Consider the following 23892-nt stretch of genomic DNA (forward strand, 5'->3'; position numbering starts at 1 on the left):
CATTTAGTGTCACAACTTCTCTGGGGATGTCCAAAGAATTGGCATCTATCTTGCCAGTCTTGGAACTCTGATGGGTCTGGCAGTGTAACTACCTGGAGGGGAATGGAGATGGTAGTTTGGACTGTAAATGCCATAGTTTGCTCTCCCATACACATTAAACACAGAATGATTATTCAAAAAACACAGCTGCTTGTTTCTTCCTGAGGGCTGGGGGAAAGAGTTGATAGAAACCCCAATAATCACTGACCTAGCTGATTGGCAGATGTCTTCTCCTATACAAGGCCAGCCCATAAAGACTGGGAGGAGTGTTTGTTTTGTGATATGTGCAAATACCAACACAGAAAGTCAAGGAAAATGAAGAATCAGCAAAGATGTTACAAAAAAGGAGCACCTTAAATCTCCAGAATCTGACCCTAATGAAACAAAATTATAAGATTCAGAGAATTCAAAATATAAAGATGCTCATCAAGATCTATAGAACAATGTATGAACAAAGTGAGAATTTCCAAGTCTGGGGAAGAAAATGGACAACCAGATTCAAGAAGCCTAAGGATACTAACTAAATTAACAAAGAGATAGACAATATTAAAAAGTACAAAACAGCCCGGGCTGGTGTGGCTCAGTTGGTTGGAGCATTGTCCCATGCACCTAAGGGTCGTGGGTTCACTTCTCAGGGCACATAAGCAGGTTGTGGGTTTGGTTCCCAGTAGGGGCATGTATGGGAGGCAACCAATTGATCTCCCCTTCTCCCTCCCTCTCCTCCCTCTCTCTCTTCCTCTCTCTCTCCCCCTCCCTTCCCCCTCCCTCTCTCTTTCCCTTCCCCTCTCCCCCCCTCTCTTCCCCTCTCTCCCTCTCCCTTCCCCCTCCCTCTCTCTTTCCCTTCCCCTCTCCCTCCCCCTCTCTTCCCCTCTCCCCCTCTCCCTCCCCCTGTCTCTCCCTCTCTCTCCCTCCCCCTCCCCCTCCCTCCCTCTCTCTCCCTCTCCCTTCCTCTCTCTAAAATCAATGAACACATATCCTTAGGTGAGGATTAAAAAAAAATACCAAACATAAATCATAGAGCTAAAGGCACAATAACTGAAAAATTCATGTGAGAAATTCAACATCAGACTAGATAAAACAGAATAAATGATTAGGGAAATAATTCTGCCAGAGGAGCAGAAAGAAAAATAATAAAAAATAATAAAGAAGCTTAGACACTTATAGTATACCATCAAGTGGACCAATATAGGCATTAGGGGAGTCTTAGAAGGAGAAGAGAGAGAGAAAGGACCAGAAAGCTTATTCAAAGAGAGAATGGCTGGAAACTTTCCAAGTCTGGGGAAGGAAATGGACAACCAGATTTAAGAAGCCTAAAGGATACTAACTAAATGAACTTGGAGAAATCCACATCAAGGCACATTATAATCAAATTATCAAAGTGAAAGCCAAAAAGAGAATTTTGAAAGCATCAAGAGAAAAGTGACTTGTCATATACAAGGGAACCCCCATAAGACTATCAGAAAAATTTACAGCAAAAACCTTTCAGGTGACAGAAAGTAGTATGACATATTAAAACTTCTGAAAGAAAAAAACCCCTGCCAATAAAGATTACTATACCTGCCAAAACTGTCTTTTAAAAATAAGGACAGATAAAGACATTCCTAGACAAATGAAATCTGAGGAAGTTCATCACAACTAGACCTATCTTACATGAAATGCTAAAGGGAGTTTATCTACTTGAAAGAACACTAAACAGCTACATGATAGCATAAAGAAGTATGAAACTCTGTAAAAGTAAATATATAGACATATACAGAATACTGTATTTCTGTAATTTTAGTATATAACTTTTATTTCTAGTGTAAAAAGTTAAATTATGCCCTAGCAGGTTTGGTTCAGTGGGTAGAGTGTTGGCCTGCAGACTGAAAGGTCCCAGGGTCAGTTACAGTTAAGGGCACATGCCTGGGTTGTGGGCTTGATCCCCAGTAGGGGGTGTGCAGGAGGCAGCCGATCCAATGATTCTCTCTCATCATTGATGTTTCTATCTCTCCCTCTTCCTTCCTCTCTGAAATCAATAAAAATACATTTTTTAAAAAGTTAAATTGCAAATGTATTAGAATATGGTAAAATATATATAATATGAATAGATGTATAATGTGACAACAATAACAGTGTTTTGGGGGAAGAACTTAGAATGTAGAGTTTTTGTATGCAGTTGGACTTCAGTTGGTATTAGCATAAAATAGACTGTTGCAAGGTATTTTATGTAAGCTTCAAGGTAACCACAAAAATACCTAGAGAAATTACACAAAAGAAAAAGAATAAAAGCATATTAATACAAAAAAATCACAAAGCACAAAATTAGGAAGAGAGAAAATGCAAATAAAAGAATATCAAGACTAACAGGAAACAACAAGATGGCAATAGTAAATTCTTCCCTATCAATAATTACTTCAAATGTAAATAGTTAAAACCTCCCCAATCAAAGAAATATTGTAACTGAATTGATAAAAGCAAGACCCAGTCATATGTTTTCTATAAGAAACTCAGTTTAGATTTAAGAAAACATGGGCTGAACATGAAGGAATGGAAAAAGAGAGTTTATGCAAATGGTAATCAAAAGAGAGCAGGGGTAGCCTGGCTGGTGTCGCTCAGTGGTTGAGTGTGGACCTATGAACCAGAAGGTCACCATTTGATTCCTGGTCAGGGCACATGCCCAGGTTGCAGGATCGATCTCCAGTAGGGGGCGTGCAGGAGGCAGCCGATCAATGATTCTCTCTCATTTATGTTTCTAGTTCTCTTCCTTTTCCTTCCTCTATGAAATCCATAAAAATATTTTATGTAATAAAAGCCTAGTATGCTAAGTGTCCGACCATTCGTTCCACCATTTGACCAGTTGCTATGACACACATGACCACTAGGGGCCAGATGCTCCGACTGGTAGGTTAGCTTGCTGCTGGGGTCTGGCTGATTGGGACTGGGGGAGAAGGGCCAGACATGCCCTGGAGCCCTCCTGCAGTCCCTCCGCGGCTTGATTGTGCACCAGTGGGGTCCCTCAGCCTAGCCTGGGCCCTCTTGCAATCCAGGACCCCTCAGGGGATGTCAGAGAGCTGGTTTCAGCCCAATCCCCACCGGCCAGGCCGAGGGATCCCACCGGTGCACAAATCTGTGCACCAGGCCTTTAATATTTAAAATTAAAAAAAAAGAGAGAGCAGGGATGCCTATACTTATATCAGATAAAATGGACTTTTAAGTGAAAAACTGTCAGAAGAGACAAAAAGGGACATTATATAATGATAAAAGAGTCAATCCAACAGGAAGATATGACAATTATATATGTACCAGCATCAGGGTATCTATGTATATATGTAAAACAAACACTGGCAGAACTTAAGGGATAAATAGACAGCAATAGAATAATAGTGGGTGACTCCAATATCCCACTTTCAATAATGGATAAGCACCTAGTCAGAACAATTAGGAAACAGAGGACTTCAGCAATAACATATAGTAGATGAATGTAATAAACATGTACAGAACATCCCATCCAACAGCAGCAGAATACACAGTCTTCACAAGCACACATATCTTTCTCCAGGAAAGATAACATGTCAGGCCACAAAACCAATCTTAACAAATATAAGAAAATTTAAAACACCGGGTATTTTTTAACATAATGGAATGAAACTAGAATCAATAGCAGAAGGAAAACTGAAAAATTCACAAATATGTGGAAATTAAACAAGACAATTTTTCCAAATGTATTTTTTATTGATTTCAGAGAGGAAGGGAAGGGGAGAGAGAGTTAGAAACATCAATGATAAAAGAGAATCATCAATCGTCCACCTCCTGAACTCCCCTCACTAAGGATCAAGCCTGCAACCCAGGCATGTGCACTGACTGGAAATTGAACTGTGACCTCCTGATTCATAGGTCAATGCTCAACCACTGAGCACACCAGCCAGGCAAACAACACACTTTTGAACAACCATTGGGTCAAAGAAGATATCAAAAAGGAAATTGGAAAATACATCAAGACAAAAACACAACACACTAAAATTTATGAGATGTGACAAAAGCAATACTAAGAAAGAGGGAAATCCTATCTAATAAAGAGGCACTATGGTAATTGACCCTCATGCCATCGCAAAGATGGTGGTGCCCACAGCCAATATGGAGGGAATATGCTAATTGATTGCCCCACCCTCAAAGATGGCAGCACCCACAGCTACAAGATGGTGGCGCCTAGTCCCCTCAGCCCCGCCGTGGTGCCTGCCTCTGGAGTCCCTCAGTCTCTTCAGTCCCCCAGCTGCCCAGGGCCGGCCCGAGGTGCAAGCAAGCCTTGGATGGCGGCTGCCCAGCTGCCCAGGGCCGGCTGAAGGCTCAGGTAACCAGGGCCGGCCGAGGCTTGCGCTGCCGGCAGTGGCAGCAGCAGAGGTGTGATGGGACGTCGCCTTCCCCTGATCACCGGGTTGCCTCCTGCCCCTGAGGGCTTCTGGACTGTGAGAGGGGGCAGGCCGGGCTGAAGGACTCCCCCTCCAGTGCATGGACCTCTAGTCCATTCTAATAAAAGCCTAGGTGGCCCTTGTGTCCTTGCGTGATGCCCTCACGTCATCATAAGGTGGTCGCCCCTACATTGTCACAAGATGGCTGCCTCCACATCGTCACAAGATGGCCTCCACAGGATGGCCACCACAAGATGGCCACCACAAGATGGCCAGCAGGGGAGGGCAGTTGAGGGTGACTAGGCCTGCAGGGGAGGGCAGCTGGGGGCGACCAGGACAACAGGGGAGGGCAGTTGGGGGCGACCAGGTCGGCAGGGGAGGGCAGTTGTGGGTGATTGGGCCAGCAGGGGAGGGCAGTTGGGGGCGATCAGGCCAGCAGGGGAGTGGTTAGGGGGCGATCAAGATGGCAGGCAGAAGTGGTTAGGGGCAATCAGGCAGGTAGGCAGGCGAGTCGTCCCGGATTGCGAGAGGGATCCCTGTGGGATCGGGTCTAAACCGGCAGTTAGGAGTCGTCCCGGATTGTGAGAGGGATCCCTGTGGGATCGGGTCTAAACCGGCAGTCAGACATCCCCTGAGGGGTCCCAGATTGGAGAGGGTGCAGGCTGGGCTGAGGGACACTCCTCCATGCATGAACTTCATGCACTGGGCCTCTAGTTAATAACAATAAATGCCTACATTACAAAAGAAGAGCCCTGCTGGTGTAGCTCAGTGGTTGAGCTTTGACCTATGAACCAGGAGGTCAAAGTTTGATTCCCAGTCAGTGCCCATGCTCAGGTTGCTCGATCCCTAGTAGGGGGCATGCAGCAGGCAGTTGATCAAGGCTTCTCTCATTATTGATGTTTTTTCCCACTCTGTTCATCTCCCTTCTTCTCTGCTATCAATAAAAGCATATTTTTTAAAAGAAGAAGAAAAATCCCAAATAAACAACCTAACTCTATACCTCTAGTGGCTAGAAAAAGAGCAAACCAAATCCCAACTTAGAAGAAGGTAGAAAATAACAAAGATTAGAGGAGAAATAAATGAAATGGAAGATAGAACAATCAATGAGATTAAGAGTTGGTTTTTGAAAAGATAAACCAAAGTGACAAACCATTAACTCGACTAAATCTAAAAGAGAGAGATGGCTCAAATAGCATCAGAAGTGAAAGAAGAGACATTGCAACTGATGGCACATAAATAAAAATGATCAGGAGACTACTATGTATAATTATAATTCAACAAACTGGATAATCTAGAACAGTGGTCGGCAAACTGCGGCTCGCGAGCCACATGCGGCTTGCGAGCCGCGGTTTGCTGCTCTGTTGACTAATGAATTTGCCGACCACTGACCTACAAGACAAATGGATAAATTCCTAGAAACATACAGCCTACCCATACTAAATCATGAAGACTTAGGAGTCTGAACACACCTATAATTTGTATGAAGATTGAATCAGTAATAATAAAAAAACCCTCTCAACAAAGAAAAGCCCAGAACCAGTGGCTCCACTGGTAAAATCTACCAAATATTTAAAGAAGCTATAACACTAATCTTTCTCAAACTCTTCCAAAAAATTGAAGTGGGGAAATACTTCCAAACTAATTTTATGAGACAAGCATTACTCTGATACTAAAGCAAGACAAATACACCAAAAGAAAATAAAACTACAGGCCAATATCCCTGATGAATATAGATGCAAAAAATCCTCAACAAAATACTAACTAAGTCTAATAGCATATTAAAAGGATCAAGTGGAATTTATTCCTAGAATGCAAGAATGGTCTAATGCAGCCGTGGGCAAACTACGGCCCGCGGGCTGGATGCGGCCCGTTTGGCTGTTCTATCCGGCCCGTGGAGCCGAAAGAGCGGAGGGTTCTCTTGCTCTCCCCTCCGCTCCTTTACTTTGAATTTATATTAGTTCACACAAACACTCCATCCATGCTTTTGTTCCGGCCCTCCGGTCCAGTTTAAGAACCCATTGTGGCCCTCGAGTCAAAAAGTTTGCCCACCCCTGGATGTAATACACTACATTAACAATAAAAGAGACAAATTACATGATCGTCTCAATAGAAGCATAAAAAGCATTTGACAAAATTTAACACTCCTTCATGATAAAAATTCTTAACAAACTAGAAATAGAAGGAAAATACCTTGATATAATAAAGGCCATATAGGAAAAGTCCAAAGCTAATATCATACTTAATGGTGAAAAACTGAAAGCTTATCCACTAAGATAGGGAACAAGGAAGGGATGTCCACTCTCACCACTTCTATTCAACAAAATACTGGAAGTTCTATATACAGGAATTAGGTAAGAAAAAAATAAAAGACATCCAATCAGAAAGGAAGAATTAAAATTGTCTCTGTTTGCAAATGACATGAACTAATAAACAAATTTAATAAAGCAGCATACAAAAGTTCAGTTGCAAACTATCTGAAAAGGAGTTAGGAAAACAATCCCATTTGAAAAAACACCTAAAATAATATAATATTTTTTTAATATTTTATTGATTTTTTACAGAGAGGAAGAGAGGAAGGGAGAGGGATAGAGAGTTAGAAACATCGATGAGAAACATCGATCAGCTGCCTCTTGCACGCCCCCTACTGGGGATGTGCCCGCAACCAAGGTACATGCCCTTGACCGGAATTGAACCTGGGACCCTTGAGTCCGCAGGCCGACGCTCTATCCACTGAGCCAAACCGGTTTTGGCTAATATAATATAATATTTAGGAATAAACTTAACTAAGGAGGCAAGGACTTATGTACTGAAAACTGCAGAACACAGATAAAAAATTTAAAAAGGCACAAACAAATGGAAAGACATACAATGTTCATGATTTGCCACACTAAATATTGTTAAAATATCCATACCACCTAAAGCAAATTACATTCAAAATGTCAATGGCATTTTTCACAGAAGTAGAACAAACAATCTTAAAATTTGTATGGAACCACAAAAGACTCTGAATATCCAAAGCAATTTTGAGAAATAAAGAACAAATATTTAGGCATCACACTTTCTGATATCAAACAGAGCTATAGTAATCAAAACAGTATGGTATTGATGTAAAGACAGACATAGAGACCAATCAAACAGAATAGCCTAGAAATAAATGGACACATATACTGATCTTTGAAAAGGTGCCAAAAATACATAATGGGCAATAATAGTCTCTTCAACAAATAGTGTTAGGAAAACTGGATATTCACTTGTAAAACAATGAAATTGGAACCTTTCACAAAAATCAACAAAGTGGATTAGAAATATAAACCTAAGACCTGAAGCTGTAAAATTTCAAGAGGAAAACTTCATAATATTGGCCTTGGTAATGATTTTTTTCACAGGTATGACACCAAAACTACAGGCAACAGCCCTGGCCAGTGTGGCTCAGTTGGCGGAGTGTTGTCCTGTGCACTGAAAGGATGTGGATTCAATTTCCCTTCCCCTCTCTCTAAAATCAATAAGAATATCCTTCGGTGAAGATTTTTTTTTTTCCCAAAAGCACAGGCAACAAAAATAAATATAAACAAGTGGAGCTCTATCAAACTACAAAGCTTCTGCACAGCAAAGGAAACAATCAACAGAGTGAAAAGGCAACCTACAGAATGGGAGAAAATATTTGCAAACCATATATCTGATAAGGAGCTAATATCCAAAATATATAAAGCATTGATCAGACCGTCAAACCTCAGAGGGAAGGTAGGGGAGGGTGGGGGTAAGGGGGAGAGATCAACCAAAGGACTTGTATGCATGCATATAAGCCTAACCAATGGACACAGACACCAGGGGGGTGAGTTCGTAAGTGGGGGGTGGGGGTTCCATGGGGGAATAAGGACACATATGTAATACCTTAATCAATAAAGAAAAAAATGTCCACACCAAAGTAATCTACAGATTCAATGCAATCCTTATCAAAATACCGATGGCATAGTTCACAGATTTTGCTGCCTGTGGATTCCTCTAATATTTTTATGGTTTCCCATCTTACGTTTAACTCCTTTATCCATTTTGAGTTTATTTTTGTGTATGGTGTAAGTTGATGGTCTAGTTTCATTGTTTTTGCATGTATCTGTCCAATTTTCCCAACACCATTTATTGAAGAGACTGTATTGACTCCATTGTATGTTCTTGCCTCCTTTGTCAAATATTAATTGAGCATAGTAGTTTGGGTCAATTTTTGGCTTCTCTATTCTATTCCATTGGTCTATATGTCTGTTCTTGTGCCAGTACCAGGCAGTTTTGAGAGCAGTGGCTTTGTAATACCACTTGATATCTGGTATTGAGATCCCTTCTACTTTGTTCTTTCTCCAGATTGCTGTAGCTATTTGGGGTCTTTTTTTACTACAGATGAATTTTTAGAGAGTTCATTCTAGGTCTGTGAAATATGCCGATGGTATTTCAATGGTGTGGACATTTTAATGATGTTAATACTTCTCATTTCATGTGCATGGTATATAATTCCATTTATTTGTATCTTCTTCAGTTTTGTTATTCATTGTCTTATATTTTATAATTTTCCAAGTACAGGTCTTTTACTTCCTTGGTTAAATTTATTCCTAGGTATTTTTCGATGCAATTGTAAATGAGATTATTATCTTACTATTTTTTTTCTGATAGTTCATTATTGGTGTATATAAATGCAACTGATTTCTGGATATTAGTTTTGTATCCTACTTTCCTGAATTTATTGACCAGTTCTAGTAGTTTTTGTTGAAATTTTTAGGGTTCTCTGTATATACTTAGTATCATGCCATCTGTAAGCTGGGTGAGGTAGGGTCTCAGGGAGACACCAGGAGGGGGTGAGTGGTGTTCACCAGTTTAATGCAGATTCAGATTTGCAGTTCACCAGTGCTGAGCCTGAGGCCATTCAGCAAAAGGGTATGAGTAGGCCTGCTGCCAGTAGCCTGGGGCCTGTGGTACTTTGCAGTGGGGTGGGGTCTCAGGGAGTTGTGGGTGGTGCTAATGGAGTTCTCCAGATTAATTCAGAATCAGATTTGGCCTTGTGGGGGTGGGCTCAATGGTTACGGTCCTTCTAGTCCTTGTCCCAAAGCCACAGAACTCAATTTCACTCTGTATATCTTTGGTACCCCTGAGCTCGACTAGAATTCCTTGAGAGTTTTTTTTTTTTTTTTTTTTTTTTTTTTGCTTGTTTTTAAGAAAGACTGTAATGCAGGCCTAGTCTGATTGCAGCTGAAAGAGCCCTGGATTTCAAGCTGCCTTTTATCTCACCTGGACGACCCTCAGAATCACCACTGATTTTCATAGCCATGTGTAACGTGGGCTACTATTCCTGGTACTGGTGTCCCAGGCTGGGGAGCCCGGGGTGGGGCTGAGACCCCTCCGGATTCTTTTTCTTTTCTTTTCTTTTTTTTTTTTTAATGTTTTTACTGATTTCAGAGAGGAAGGGAGAAGGAGAGAGAGAAACATCAATGATGACAGAGAATCATTGATTGACTGCCTCTTGCATGCCCCACACTGGGGATGGATCTTGCAACCTGGGCATGTGCCCTGACTGGGAATCAAACCATGACTTCCTGGTTCATAGTCTGATGCTCAACCACTGAGCCATGCTGACTGGGCACCCCTCTGGATACTTACCCATCAAAGTGGGTGTGAGGCCAGCCTGTTTTGCATCTTGCCCCTCCTACTAGTCTTGATATGAGTTCTTCTTTATATTCTTAGGTATAGATAGAGAAATCCTATCTATAGGACTATCGTTCAGCTAGTCTTCAGATGGTTATCCAGGTTGACTGTTCTATAATTTAGTTATAATTTTGATGTCATGGGAGGAGGTGACTTCAGCCTCCTCCTACTCTGCCATATTGACCATGTCACTTGTTTTGATATGCTGTATTTTCATTATTAATTGTAAAAATATTTTCTGATTTATTTTTTAATTTTTTTATTTTTTAAAATCTTCATTGTTCAGATTATTACAGTTGTTCCTCTTTTTTCCCCCCATCTCTCCTCCACCCGGTTCCCACCCCATCCTCTGCCCTTTCCCCGCCCCCACTGTTCTCATCCATAGGTGTACGAATTTTGTCCAGACTCTTCCTGCACCCCCCACACCCCCATCCCCCCTAGAATTGTCAGTCCACTCCCTTTCTATGCCCCTGATTCTCTTATATTCACCAGTTTATTCTGTTCCTCAGATTTTTTTATTCACTTGATTTTTATTTTATTTTATTTTTTTTATTTTTATTTTTTAAAATATATTTTATTGATTTTTTACAGAGAGGAAGGAAGAGTGATAGATAGTCAGAAACATCGACGAGAGAGAAACATTGATCAGCTGCCTCTTGCACACCTCCTACTGGGGATGTGCCTGCAACCAAGTTACATGCCCTTGACCGGAATCGAACCTGGGACCTTTCAGTCCACAGGCTGATGCTCTATCCACTGAGCCAAACCGGTTTTCGCTATTCACTTGATTTTTAGATTCACTTGTTGATAGATATGTATTTGTTGTTCATAATTTTTATCTTTACCTTTTTCTTCTTCTTCCTCTTCTTATAGAATACCCTTCAGCATTTCATATAATACTGGTTTGGTGGTGATGAACTCCTTTAGCTTTTTCTTATCTGTGAAGCTCTTTATCTGACCTTCAATTCTGAATGATAGCTTTGCTGGGTAGAGTAATCTTGGTTGTAGGTTCTTGCTATTCATCACTTTGAATATTTCTTGCCACTCGCTTCTGGACTGCATAGTTTCTGTTGAGAAATCAGCTGACATTCGTATGGGTACTCCCTTGTAGGTAACTAACTGTTTTTCTCTTGCTGCTTTTAATATTCTCTCTGTCTTTTGCTCTTGGCATTTTAATTATGATGTGTCTTGGTGTAGTCCTCTTTGGATTCCTTTGTTTGGGGTTCTCTGCGCTTCTTGGACTTGTAAGTCTATTTCTTTCACCAGGTAGGGGAAGTTTTCTATCATTATTTATTCAAATAGGTTTTCAATATCTTGCTCTCTCTCTTCTTCTGGCACCCCCATAATTCTGATGTTGGTAGGATTGAAGTTGTCCCAGAGGCTTCTTACACTATTTTCATATTTTTGGATTCTTTTTTCTTTTCCAGTTGGGTGTTTTTTGCTTCTTTGTATTTCAAATCTTTGACTTGATACTTGCAGTCCTCTAGTCTGCTGTTGGATCTCTGTATATTATTCTTTATTTCAGTCAGTGTATGCTTAATTTCTAGTTGGTCCTTTTTCATATCCTCGAGGGACTCACTAAATTTATCGGCGGTTTCTAGAAAATTCTTGAAAAACCTTATAACTGTGGTTTTGAACTCTATATCCAGTAGTTTGCTTTCCTCCATTTCAGTCATTTTTGACCTGTTTCTTAGTCTCCACATTTTGGCTGCTTCCCTGTGTTGATAGAGTGGCTTTGTGTGCTAGGTGTCCTATAGGGCCCAGTGGCTCAGCCTCCCCAATTACCTGAGGTGGACACTCTTGGTGCACCCCTTTGTGGGCTGTGTGCACAGTCTTGTTGTAGTTAAGCCTTGATTGTTGTTGGTATCACTGGGGGGAATTGACCTCCAGGACAATTGGCTGTAAGGATCAGTTGTGTCTACACCAGGAGAACTTCTGTGCTGGAGACACCCTGATGGGGCAGGACTTGCTTCAGTGGAGCTTTGGTGCTCACTGTGTCTGTCCCCTGCGTGTGTCCCTTATGGATCTGAGGAGTTGTAATCTGGATGGTCCTACTCTGACCCCTGGGTACACTGGCTCTTGGATCTCCAAGGAGGTGCTAATTTAGCCTCTGCCTGAGGCCACCCAGCAGGAGCTACAGAGAGATCTGCAGATTCCTCTTCTTTGTTTGGGTTTTGGAGGTGCCCAGATGAGGCCCAGCTGTGAAGCAATGCAGGCTGCTGTGGAGCCTTGGGCCTTTTTTTGGAAGTTCTGGGGCTCTCTGATCCATCTGCAGTTTGTTAGGTAATTTTAGATTGCAAAGGGCCAGGCCATTCATATGCAAAAGCCTCTGTGCACAGCTGGGGTGGGGTTGTAAATTGGGTGGGGCGGGGTCTCAGGGAATGAACAGGGCAGAGCAAACACAATGGCTGACCTTTAGCCCTTCCCTAGAAGGCCCCTGGGTCTCAGGGTCCCGCGGTAATCGCTGCAAGCACCTCTGAGAAAAAGCCGCCCTCGTGTTCCGGCCCGATGCCAGACAGTCCAGTTTCCCCCTTATGAGTCTGTGTCCCCAGAGTCTCCCCCAGAACTGGAGTTCAGAGCAGTTGGGAGCTTGTGTCTCCCTCACGATTGAAAAGACAATCAAGTCCTCAGTTGCCAGCCCTTTCTGCACGCGCCTCCCTACCTCCGCACTTTACTTCTGCACCTCCTCTGAGTCTCAGTGTGCTTTTCTCTTTCCTTCTAGTTGTAGAATTTCCACTCAGCCAGCCTTCCTGTGGTTCTGGATGATGTCCGTTTTGTCTTTTAGTTGTAGTTTTGAAGTGGTTGTGCGAGGCAGCAAGTTCAGGTGTTTACCTATGCCGCCATCTTGGTTTCTCCTCCATATTTTCTGATTTGTAGTTCATTCTTTAATCATTTTAAGTTATTTTCCAAGCATGGTAATTTTCTAGTTATCTTTTTGTTTTTTATTTGCATCTCAATTCCACTATGATTAGAGAACATCTCTGTTTGATTTGAAGTATTTGCTATTTATGGGGCTTTATGGCCCAGCATGTAGTCAGTTTTTAATAAGTATTCTGTGTATATGTCCTATAGTGTATTGTTAATTATCAAACAGGTCAAGTTGTGATCTTCAAATATTTGTTGTCCTCTCTGACTTTTTTGTCTACTGGTTCTATCAGTTGCTGAAATATTTGTGTTAAAAATCTCCCGTGATGACCATGTATTTTATTCATGTTCTTTTAGTTGGGGAATTTCTGATTTATATATTTTGAGATTACATTATTAGGTATATACAGATTTAGAACTATTATATCTCTTTGTTGAATTGAACCTTTTCTTATTATAAAATGTCCCTTTTTATCCCTAGTAATGCTTTTCACCTTAAAGTCTGCATTGTTTGATATTAACACTGCTACTTTCTTTTGGATGTTATGTGTGTGGTATATTTCTATCTTTTAAATTTGTAACCTTTACTTTTTATTTTTTTAAAATCTTTATTGTTGAAAGTATTACATATGTCCCCCCTTTTCCTCCCATTGACCCCTTCTAGTCCGCCCCTGCCCTCCACCCCAGGCCTTCACCTCACTATTATCTGTTTCCATGGGTTATGCATATATGCATGCAAGTTCTTTTGTTGATCCTTTCCCACCCACCCACCTTTACGTTTTATTTTTTTTTTCATTTTTTTATTGATTAAGGTATTGCAAATGTGTGGTTATCACCACATTGCCCCCTCCACCCCCCCAATCATGCCCTCACTCTCACCCTCTGTTGTCTGCATCCATTGGTTATGCTTATATGCATGCATACAAGTCTCTTGGTTGATCTCTCCCCCTCCCCCTTACCCCCATCCTCCCCTATCTTCCCTCTGAGGTTTGAGCATCTGATCAATGTTTCTCTGTCTCTGGATCTGTTTTTGTTCATAGGTTTATGTTGTTCATTATAATCCACAAATGAGTGAGATCATGTGATATTTATCTTTCTCTGACTGACTTATTTCACTTAGCATAATGCTCTCCAGCTCCATCCATGCTGTTGCAAATGGTAGGAGTTCCTTCCTTTTTACAGCAGCATAGTATTCCACTGTATAGATGTACCAAAGGTTTTTAATCCACTCAACTGCTGATGGGCACTTAGACTGATTCCAAATCTTAGCTATTGTAAATTGTGCTGCTATGAATATAGGGGCCACCTTTACATTTTAGTTTTATTTATTTATTTTTAAGATATATGTATATGTATATGTATATGTATATGTATTGATTGATTTCAGAGATGAAGGGAGAGGGAGGTAGGGAGGGAGGGAGAGAGAGAGAGAGAGAGAGAGAGATATCAATGATGAGAGAGAATCATTGATAGGCTGCCTCTTGCATGCCCCACATCAGGGATCAAGCCCACAAACCAGGCATGTGCCCTGACCAGAAATCAAACCATGACCTCCTGGTTCATAGGTCAATGTACAACCACTGAGCCATACCAAGCCAGGCCCACCTTTACATTTTAAATGCATCTCTTGTAAACAGAAATCAGTTTATTTTTTAAACAGTCTATCTCTTTTAAGTGGCACATTTAATCAATTTTCATAGAATGTATTTAATTATATACTTGGCTTTAAATGTAACATAATACTCTTCGAATTCTACTTGCCTTGCCTGTTTTGAACCTTATTACTTTCTTTTTGATTTTTGTCTCATTTTTTACCCTTTGTTAACTTTGTAGTTGTACATTATTTTATTATTGTTTTAGTGTATATACTAAAGATTACAACATGTATTCTTGACTTACAGTTTGATAGAAGTTAGTTCTTTCACCTCTTTCTATACAGTGCAAAGGCCTTAGAATACTTTAACTCCATTTTCTCAAACAATATGCTATTGTTGTTTTATAAAATAATTGTCTACACAATTTAAACCACACAAGACATTATCACTGTTGTTGTTTTATAGTCAATATTTATTTAGATTCCCTGATGTTTACCCTTTTCTCTTCATTCCTTTTGTTTATTTCCAGGCCTCTGTCTTGCTCTTCCTGAAATAGCACCCCTTTAGCATTCCCTTTTTTTTGTATCAGGTGTAAATTTTTTTAAATTCTTATTCAGAAAATATGTGTTTATTTCGCCTTCATTTTTTTTTATTGTTTGAAGTATTACAAATAGTAGTACATATGTCTCCTTTTTTTCCCCATTGACCTCCCCCCCTGGCCTCCCCTACCCCCCAGTACATGCCTTTACCTGCCCCCCCCCCCCCAGTGTCTTGTATCCATTGGTTATGCTTATATGCATGTGTACAAGTCCTTCGGTTGATCTCTTACAGCCCCCCCTCCCAACTTCCCCTGCCTTCCCGCTGTAGTTTGACAGTCTGTTCAATGCTTCTTTGCCTCTGTATCTATTTTTTCCCCATTTCTTTCCTTTAAAAAATCTTGCCTCTGCAGACTAGAATAAACATATAATAACAAAAAATGTTTGAGTCCCAATTTCAATGTCCAACAGTTCTGAGTCCCCGTTTCAATGTCAAACAGTTCCTTATGTGTACATGTCAGCAATGATATCTGGATGGTGGGCACATGGTGGCAATGCAGGTCCGACCCTCTCTGGTTTGGTCCTGGGCAACCTGCTGCGACGCACAGCTGCTGACTGCTAGAGTGGCAAGGCGTCGTCAGTGTCTTCCATCTCTGGACTGTTTCTCCTCTTGTCTTCGTGGTTGGAGCAGACCTGTCAATTCCTCTCTGTTGCAGCAATCCACATGGTCTTGGAGTTGTTTTCTGAAAATATACAAACATATTCTCGACCAAAAGTTAATAAAGGAATCTTTTCTATATAATTGATTTGGGATCCTTTTTATTTTTGCCCAAACAATTTTCCTTTGTCTTATTTAGACACCATGTGTGTTTTTCATGGGTGCCTTGCTGTTAGCATTACAAATGAAAATTAATTTTGTAAAGTAAAAATTTTCTAGATGTAATTTACTTATAGGATATTTTTCCTTACATGATATTACCCTACTATCCCCCTTTTTTTTGATTAATGGAGGCTTTTGTAAATTTTATAATGCAGTCTTGATAATTTTAAATTTTAATTTTTTGCACAAAAATATGACTGCTTTAGGTTCATTGCATGTTCAGGAATTTTACCATGAGATGAACTACCAATAGAAATTTTAGTTACTACTTTAGGAACAGCTTTTTGTCCAGTACAATTAAATTTTCTTGAATATTCACTTATTTCAATTAGCCTATTTAAATCAATCTGAAAACTTGATTATTATTTTACTGTCAAATTTAGTACTCTACCAACAATCTTAGTTTACCCTGTAAATATTAGTGGAAAGGATTATTTGCATTCTTGAGTAGGCCCTGAGCATTCCTAGTGCTAGGCTGGATTTAGATACAGGGCAGCTGCTGTCGGCCAAGTCTCTGTCTGTTACCTGGGTCCCAATCTGAGCTGGGCCAAGTCACTGTCTGTCACCTGTGTCCCGATCTGAGCTGGGCATGGGAAGCAAAACAGCCATGGGGACAGGAGACCTCCCTCAGACGGGGTGAGGGTTCAGGCCCCTGCAAGGTTGGGGAGGGTGAGGGTCTGTGCCCCACCTCTGTTGATCCCCAAGATCTCTCCTTATGGCCCCTCTGTGACTATGCCTGTCTTAGGTTGTTCCTTCCCTGAGGAATCTAACCCGTCTCTGGCTAAGCAGTCATCTTCCGGGGCCAAGCAGGGTGATGTGAGGTTCAGTTCTGTCTCCTTGGTAGCCTATGCCCCCGTGGCCTCCACGCCCAGCACCTGCCTTGGGATCCCCTGGCCTGCTGGCGGGGCCCCAGCACTGATCACATATCTCGGGGAACTCAGGTTTCTTCTCCAGGGAGGGCCCAGCTCACATGATTGGGCGAGAGACAGATCCACGGTACCAGCCACCACGATCTCCTTCATTTTTAAAGGACATTTTTAATGGATCTAGAATTGTAGGTTATTAGTTCTTCTTTTTATTTTTAAAAATCTTTATTGTTGAGAGTATTACAAATGTCCCTTTTTCCCCCCATTGCCTCCCTCCACCAGGTTATAGCCCCGTCCCAGGCCTTCACCACCCTATTGTATGTGTCAATACGTAATACATATATGCATTTAAGTTCTTTGGTTTATCTCTCCCCCTCCTCCCTCCCACCTTCACTCCGAGATTCGTCAGTATGTTCCATGTTAACACGTCTCTGGTTCTATTTCATTAATCAGTTTATTTTGTTCATTAGATTTCTTGTTTGTTTATTTTGATTTTTAGATTCAGTTGTTGATATATATGTATTTATTGCCATTTTATTGTTTATATTTTTTCACTTTTTGTTCTTCTTTTTCTTCCTCTTCTTAAAGAATACCATTCAACATTTCATGTAGTACCGGTTTGGTGGTGATGAACTCCTTACCTTTTTCTTGTTTGTGAAGCTCTTTATCTGACCTTCAATTCTAAGTGATAGCTTTGTGGGATAATCTTGATTGTAGGTCCTTGCTTTTCATCACTTTGAATATTTCTTGCCACTCCCTTCTGGCCTGTGTAGTTTCTGTTGAGAAATCAGCTGACAGTCCTATGGGCCCTCCCTTGTAGGTAACTAACTGATTTTCTCACTGTTTTTAAGATTATTTTTGTCTTTAACTTCTGGCATTTTAATTATGATGTGTCTTGGTGTGGGCCTCTTTGGGTTCCTCTTGTTTGGGACTCTTTGTGCTTCCTGGACTTGTAGGTCTATTTCACCAGATAAGGAAAGTTTTCTGTCATTATTTTTTTCAACTAGGTTTTCAATTATGTGCTTCCTCTCTTCTCCTTCCAGTACCCCATGATGTGAATGTTGCTATGCTTGAAGTTGTCCCAGAGGCTTCCATACACTATCTTCATATTTTTTGGTTTCTTTTTGCTCTTCTGATTGGGTGTTTGTTGCTTCCTTATATTCTAAATTCTTGATTTGATTCTCGGCATCCTCTACTCTACTGTAGATCCCCTATAAGTTATTCTTCATTTCAGATAGTGTATGCTTCATTTCTGAGTGGTGTTTTTTTATGTCTTTGACATTCTCACTAAGATCATTGCTAAGTTTTGCTATGTTTCTTGAAGCTCTCCTTAAGACCCTTGAAGCTTTCATTAAGGTCCTTGAGTAACCTTATAACCATTGTTTTGAATTCTGTAGCCAGTAGTTTGCTTGCTTCCATTTCTTTCATTTGTAACATGTTTCCTTGTCTCTGCATTTTGGCTGTTCCCCTGTGTTTGTTTTTATATATTAGGTAGAGCTGTTATGTCTCCTGGAACTTGTAGAGTGGCCTTGTGTAATAGGTTTCCTGTAGGGCCCAGTGGCTCAGCCTCCCCAGTCACCTGAGCTGAGCACTCTAGTTGTGCCCCTGTGTGGACTGTGTGTATAGTCTTGTTGTAGTTGAGACTTGATTGCTGTTGGTATCACTGGCAGTAATTGACCTCCAGGACAATTGGATGTGAGGACAAACTGAGTCTACAATGGAAGAGCTACTATGCAGGAGACACCCCTATGGAGCAGGACTTACTTCAGTGGGGCGTTGGTGCTCACTGAGTCTGCCCCTTGAGTGTGTCATTCATGGATGTGTAGAGTTGTACTCTGATGTGGTCTGAAGCTGTTCACCAGATTCACTGGCTCTGGGGCCTCCTAAGGTCAGTAGGCAGGATCTACAGAGAGATCTGTAGGTGGCTGCTACTTATATTGGGCTTGTAAGTGCCCAGATGAGGCCCAGCTGTGAAGCAAGGAGGGCTGGTGCTAGTGCCCGGTCTTGGGCCTTTTATTGAGAGGTTTGGGGCATGCTGCCTCCAGCTACTACTTGTTTAAAAGATTTTAGCAAAGTCTGAAGCCTGAGCCAGGACAGGCCATTCATGTGGAAAAGCAACTGCAAACAGCTTGGGTGGGTCTGCAAATTGGATGTGATGGGGTCTCAGGGAATTACCAGGGTGGAACGAACAGTGTAGGCCATGCTGATGGAAACTCAGATATGGCTGCCAGTTATCTCTGAGACAGGGGAGGTCCCAGGACAGGAACAATGATCCCTGCGAGCACCCTTTTCTGGTAGATAGCTGCTCCCAAGTTCCTTTCCTGATGCCAGACAGTTCATTTCCTCCCCCTATGTTCTCCAAAGCCACTGCACAGTGGTGGAGCTCAAAGTAAGCAGGATTGTGTATATCCATGCTTGGGCCCTTTAAGAGGAACAGGGACTCCATCAGCCTCTGTGTCACAAAGCCCCAATCCCCACTGGTTTTTATAGCCTGAAGTTATGGGAACTTTTCTCTCAACTCTGGAATCCTGGGATGGTGGTCTGATGTGGGACTGGGACCCCCTGTTTTTCACAGGAGGCCTTGGAGATATCCCTCCTGATTAACAAAACACCACACATGGGTGTTGGACCAGCCCGTTTCACACCTTAACCCCTCTTACCAGTTTCAATGTGCTTTCTTCTTTATTTTTCTAATTGTAGGACTTCCATTCAGCCAGCTTTCAGGTGGATCTGAATAATGGTTGGTCTGTATTTTAGTTGTAATTTTGATGTGGTTGTGGGAGGTGATGAATACTAGTATTTTCCTATGCCACCATCTTGGTTCCTCAGGCCAAAGTCAGTTATTCTTCTTAAAACATGTTGAAGATACCATGTCACTGCCTAATGGCTTCCATTATTTCTAATGGGAAATCAGTTGAAAAAAAAATTGCGTCTCTGGTAGGAAATGTGCTGCTTTCTCTTGATTCTTTTGATATTTATCTTTATTTTTGGATTTTGGTAATATTACCATGATGTTCATAGGTATGACTTTTCTTGTCTTTGTAAAAAACTACTTTTAATATACACCATTTAAAAAAATTGATTTTAGAGAGATGAAGGGAGAGAGAGAAAAAAAACATTGATGTGAGAGGAAATATAGATCAGTTGCCTCCCATACATTCCCAAACAAGGATCAAACCACAACCTTTTTGGTGTACTGGATGGTGCTCCAATCAACTGAGCCACCCAGCCACCCACACCTAGGTGTGATTTTCTTATTATTTTTAAAATATTATATTTTAAATATTTATATTTAAAAATATATTTTTAAAAATATATTCTTATTGATTTCAAGATGAAGGGAGAGGCAGAGAAACATCAATTATGAGAATGAATCTTTAATTGGCTGCCTTGTGTATGCCCCCTCTGGGGATTGAGCCTAAAACCCATGTGCCCTGACTGGGAATCGAACCATGACATCCTGGTTCATAGGTCGATGCTCAACTACTGAGCAACACTGCCTAGACTAATTTTCTTTATGTTTATCTTCATTAGGGATCATAGTACTTGAATTTGTGGTTTGATGGTTGTCCATCAGTTTTGAAATGTTCTCAGGTATTATTTATTTTTTATTAATTTTTTAGAGAGACAAAGGGGGAGAGAGAGAAACATCCACGTGACAATGAAACATCTATCAGCTGCTCCCCCGCCCCCGCATTCCCTTTACTGGGGATTGAGCCTGCAACCTGGGCATGTGCCCTGACCCAGAATCAAACTGGCAACCTTTCAGTGCATGGGATGGACGCCCAACCAACTGAGCAACCCTGGCCAGGGCTATTAGTTCTTTAAATGTTGTCCCTGCCTTATTCTTGCCCTACTCTAATATTCTGTAACAACCTCTTTTAGACATTTTCTCTGTATCCCCTATGCCTCTAATGCACTTTTTTCTATATCCCATCCTTTTCTCTCTCTGTATTTTATTCTGAATATTTTCTTTCCAATTCACTTTCTTTAGTTTTGCCTTATCTTCTGTTAAACTCATCCACTGATTTCTTTTTTTAAATAAATCTTTATTGTTCAGATTATTACAGGTGTTCCTCTTTTTTCCCCCTAGCTCCCCTCCACCTGATTCCCCACCCCACCCCATGCACTTACCCCCCGCCACTGTCTTCATCCATAGGTGTAAGCTTTTTGTCCAGTCTCTTCCCGCACCCCTCACACCCCCTTCCCCCTGAGAATTGTCAGTCCACTCCCTTTCTATGTCCCTGATTCTATTATATTCACCAGTCCATTCTGTTCTTCAGATTTTTTATTCACTTGATTTTTAGATTCACTTGTTGGTAGGTATGTATTTGATGTCATTTTGTTGTTCATAATTTTTATCTTTACCTTTTTCTTCTTCTTCCTCTTCTTAAAGAACACCCTTCAGCATTTCATGTAATTCTGGTTTGGTGGTGATGAACTTCTTTAGCTTTTTCTTGTCTGTGAAGCTCTTTATCTGACCTTCAAATCTGAATGATAGCTTTGCTGGGTAGAGTAATCTTGGTTGTAGGTTCTTGCTGTTCATCACATTGAATATTTCTTGCCACTCCCTTCTGGCCTGCATAGTTTCTGCTGAGAAATCAGCTGACAGTCGTATAGGTGCTCCCTTGTAGGTAACTAACCGTTTTTCTCTTGCTGCTTTCAAGATTCTCTCTTTGTCTTTTGCCCTTGGCATTTTAATTATGATGTGTCTTGGTGTGGTCCTCTTTGGATTCCTCTTGTATGGGGTTCTGTGTGCTTCCTGAACTTGTAAGTCTATTTCTTTCACCAGGTAGGGAAAGTTTTCTGTCATTATTTCTTCTAATAGGTTTTCAATATTTTGCTCTTTCTCTTCTTCTGGCACCCCAAAAATTCGGATGTTGGTAGGATTAAAGTTGTCCCAGAGGCTCCTTACACTATCTTCATATTTTTGGATTTTTTCTTTTTGTTTTTCTGGTTGGGTGTTTTTTGTTTCCTCATATTTCAGATCTTTGGTTTGATTCTTGGGGTACGTTGATCTACAGTTGAGTTTCTGTATATTCTTTATTTCAGACAGTGTATGCTTAATTTCTGACTGGTCCTTTTCCATTTTTTTGGCATTCTCATTAAGGTCCTTGAAGGTCTCACTAAGCTCCTCGGAGGTCTCATCAAGTTTCTTGGCAGTTTTTAGAAGATTCTTGAGTAACCTTATAAATGTGGTTCTGAACTCTATGTTGTCCATTAGTTTGCTTTCCTCCATTTCTCTCATTCGTGACATGTTTCTTTGTCTCCGCATTTTGCTGCTTCCTTGTGTTGATGGAGTGGCTTTGTGTGGTAGGTGACCTATAGGGGGCCAGTAGCTCAGCCTCCCCAATCACCTGAGGTGGACGCCTTTGGTACACCCCTTTGTGGGCTGAGTGCAAAGTCTTGGTGTAGTTAAGCCTTGATTGCTGTTGGTACACTGGGAGGAATTGACCTCCAGGCCAATTGGCTGTGAGGACCCACTGTGTCTATAACGGAAGAACTGCTGCGCTGGAGACACGCTTATGGTGCAGGACTTGTTTCAGTGGGGCTTTGGTGCTCACTGAGTCTGCCTCTTGAATGTATCACTTATGGATGTGAGGAGTTGAAATCTGGTGTCTCACATTGACCACTAGGTACACTGGCTTCTGGATCTCCAATGGGGTGCAGGTCAGCTACTGTCTGAGGCCACCCAGCAGGAGCTACAGAAAGAACTACAGTTTTCTCCTCTTTGCTTGGGGTTTGGAGGTTTTGGAGCTGTCTGACCTGGGCTGCAAGTTTGCTTGGTTAAGCTGCCATAGGGCAGGCCATTCATATGCTAAAGCCGCTGCTTGGAGCTTGGGTGGGTTCGTAGATTGTGCAGGGCGGCGTCTCAGGGCGTGACTAGGCTAGGGCGTGGCAAACAGCGATGGCTGCCAGTAAGCCAGCTCTGCGGCTCTGCGTCTCCCACCGTGTCCCCACGTCTCGCGCCCCAGCACAATAAACAATTGTTCCTGCACGCAGCCCTGCAAGCAAGCCTCCCTCACTTTCCGACCCCACGGCAGACAGTCCAGCTTCTCCCCGTAGGAGTTTGGGTCACCCGCGTCTCCCCAGAAACGAGTTCGGAGTAATCGGGAGCTTATCTCTTTTCGGGTTGAAAACAGCAGCACTCCCAGTCACCCTGTCGATAGCCCAATTCGCGCGTCTCCGTACCTCAGCTTTTCAGCGCTTGTGCACCCCTCAATGCCGTTTTCTCTTTCCTTCTAGTTGTAGAACTTCCACTCAGCCAGCTTTCCCGTGGTTCTGGGTGATAGACGTTTTGTCTTTTAGTTGTAGTTTTGAAATTGTTGTGCGAGGCAGCAGTTTAGGTGTTTACCTACGCCGCCATCTTGGATCTCTTCCATCCACTGATTTCTTAATTTCACTTTTCACACATATTCATTTTTCTTGCTTGTTAAAATGATTATTTTTGTTAAAAAAATCAATCAATTAATAAAATGTGTTTCAGGGCAAAATAAAAAGGAAGATTTGATAGATATTTACAATGGAATACCAATCAGCCATCAGAAAAGATGAAATATTATCATTTGTGACAACATGGATAGATCTTAAGAATATCATGCTAATAAGCAAAATAAGTCAGGCATAAAAAGTTAAGACCCATATGATTTCACTTATATGTGGGATATAAATTGAAAGCAAACAATAAACAAGAAAAACAAACAAAAACTCATAGACACAGAAACAGTATGGTGGTTACCAGAGGGAAAAGGGGTCAAATATATCACGGATGGAGATTTGACTTTGGGTGGTGGGCAATGCAACATAAAGATGATATATCATAAATTGCACACTTGTATCCTATATAATATTATTAACCAATGTCACCCCAATGAATTTAATTTGAAAAAGAGGGGAAAGCAGTGAGAAGACTACTCAACATGGCTTGTATGTTAAAGGACAAAAAAAACAACAACCAAATACACATGCATGCATACATACACACAAAAGCAACACCAACAAATAACCAAAAAACCAAAAACCCAGTATTTTTTCAACAGT

The 23892-nt window shown here is 41.3% G+C and overlaps 1 protein-coding gene across 4 annotated transcripts in view; it reads left to right on the top strand.

Moving 5' to 3' along the window:
- Positions 1 to 23892, top strand: part of EDA (ectodysplasin A) — a 630489-nt gene that overhangs the window by 10980 nt on the left and 595617 nt on the right. The window lies entirely within an intron of this gene.

Source organism: Plecotus auritus (assembly GCF_963455305.1).
Source record: "Plecotus auritus genome assembly, chromosome: X".
Taxonomy (NCBI): domain Eukaryota; kingdom Metazoa; phylum Chordata; class Mammalia; order Chiroptera; family Vespertilionidae; genus Plecotus; species Plecotus auritus.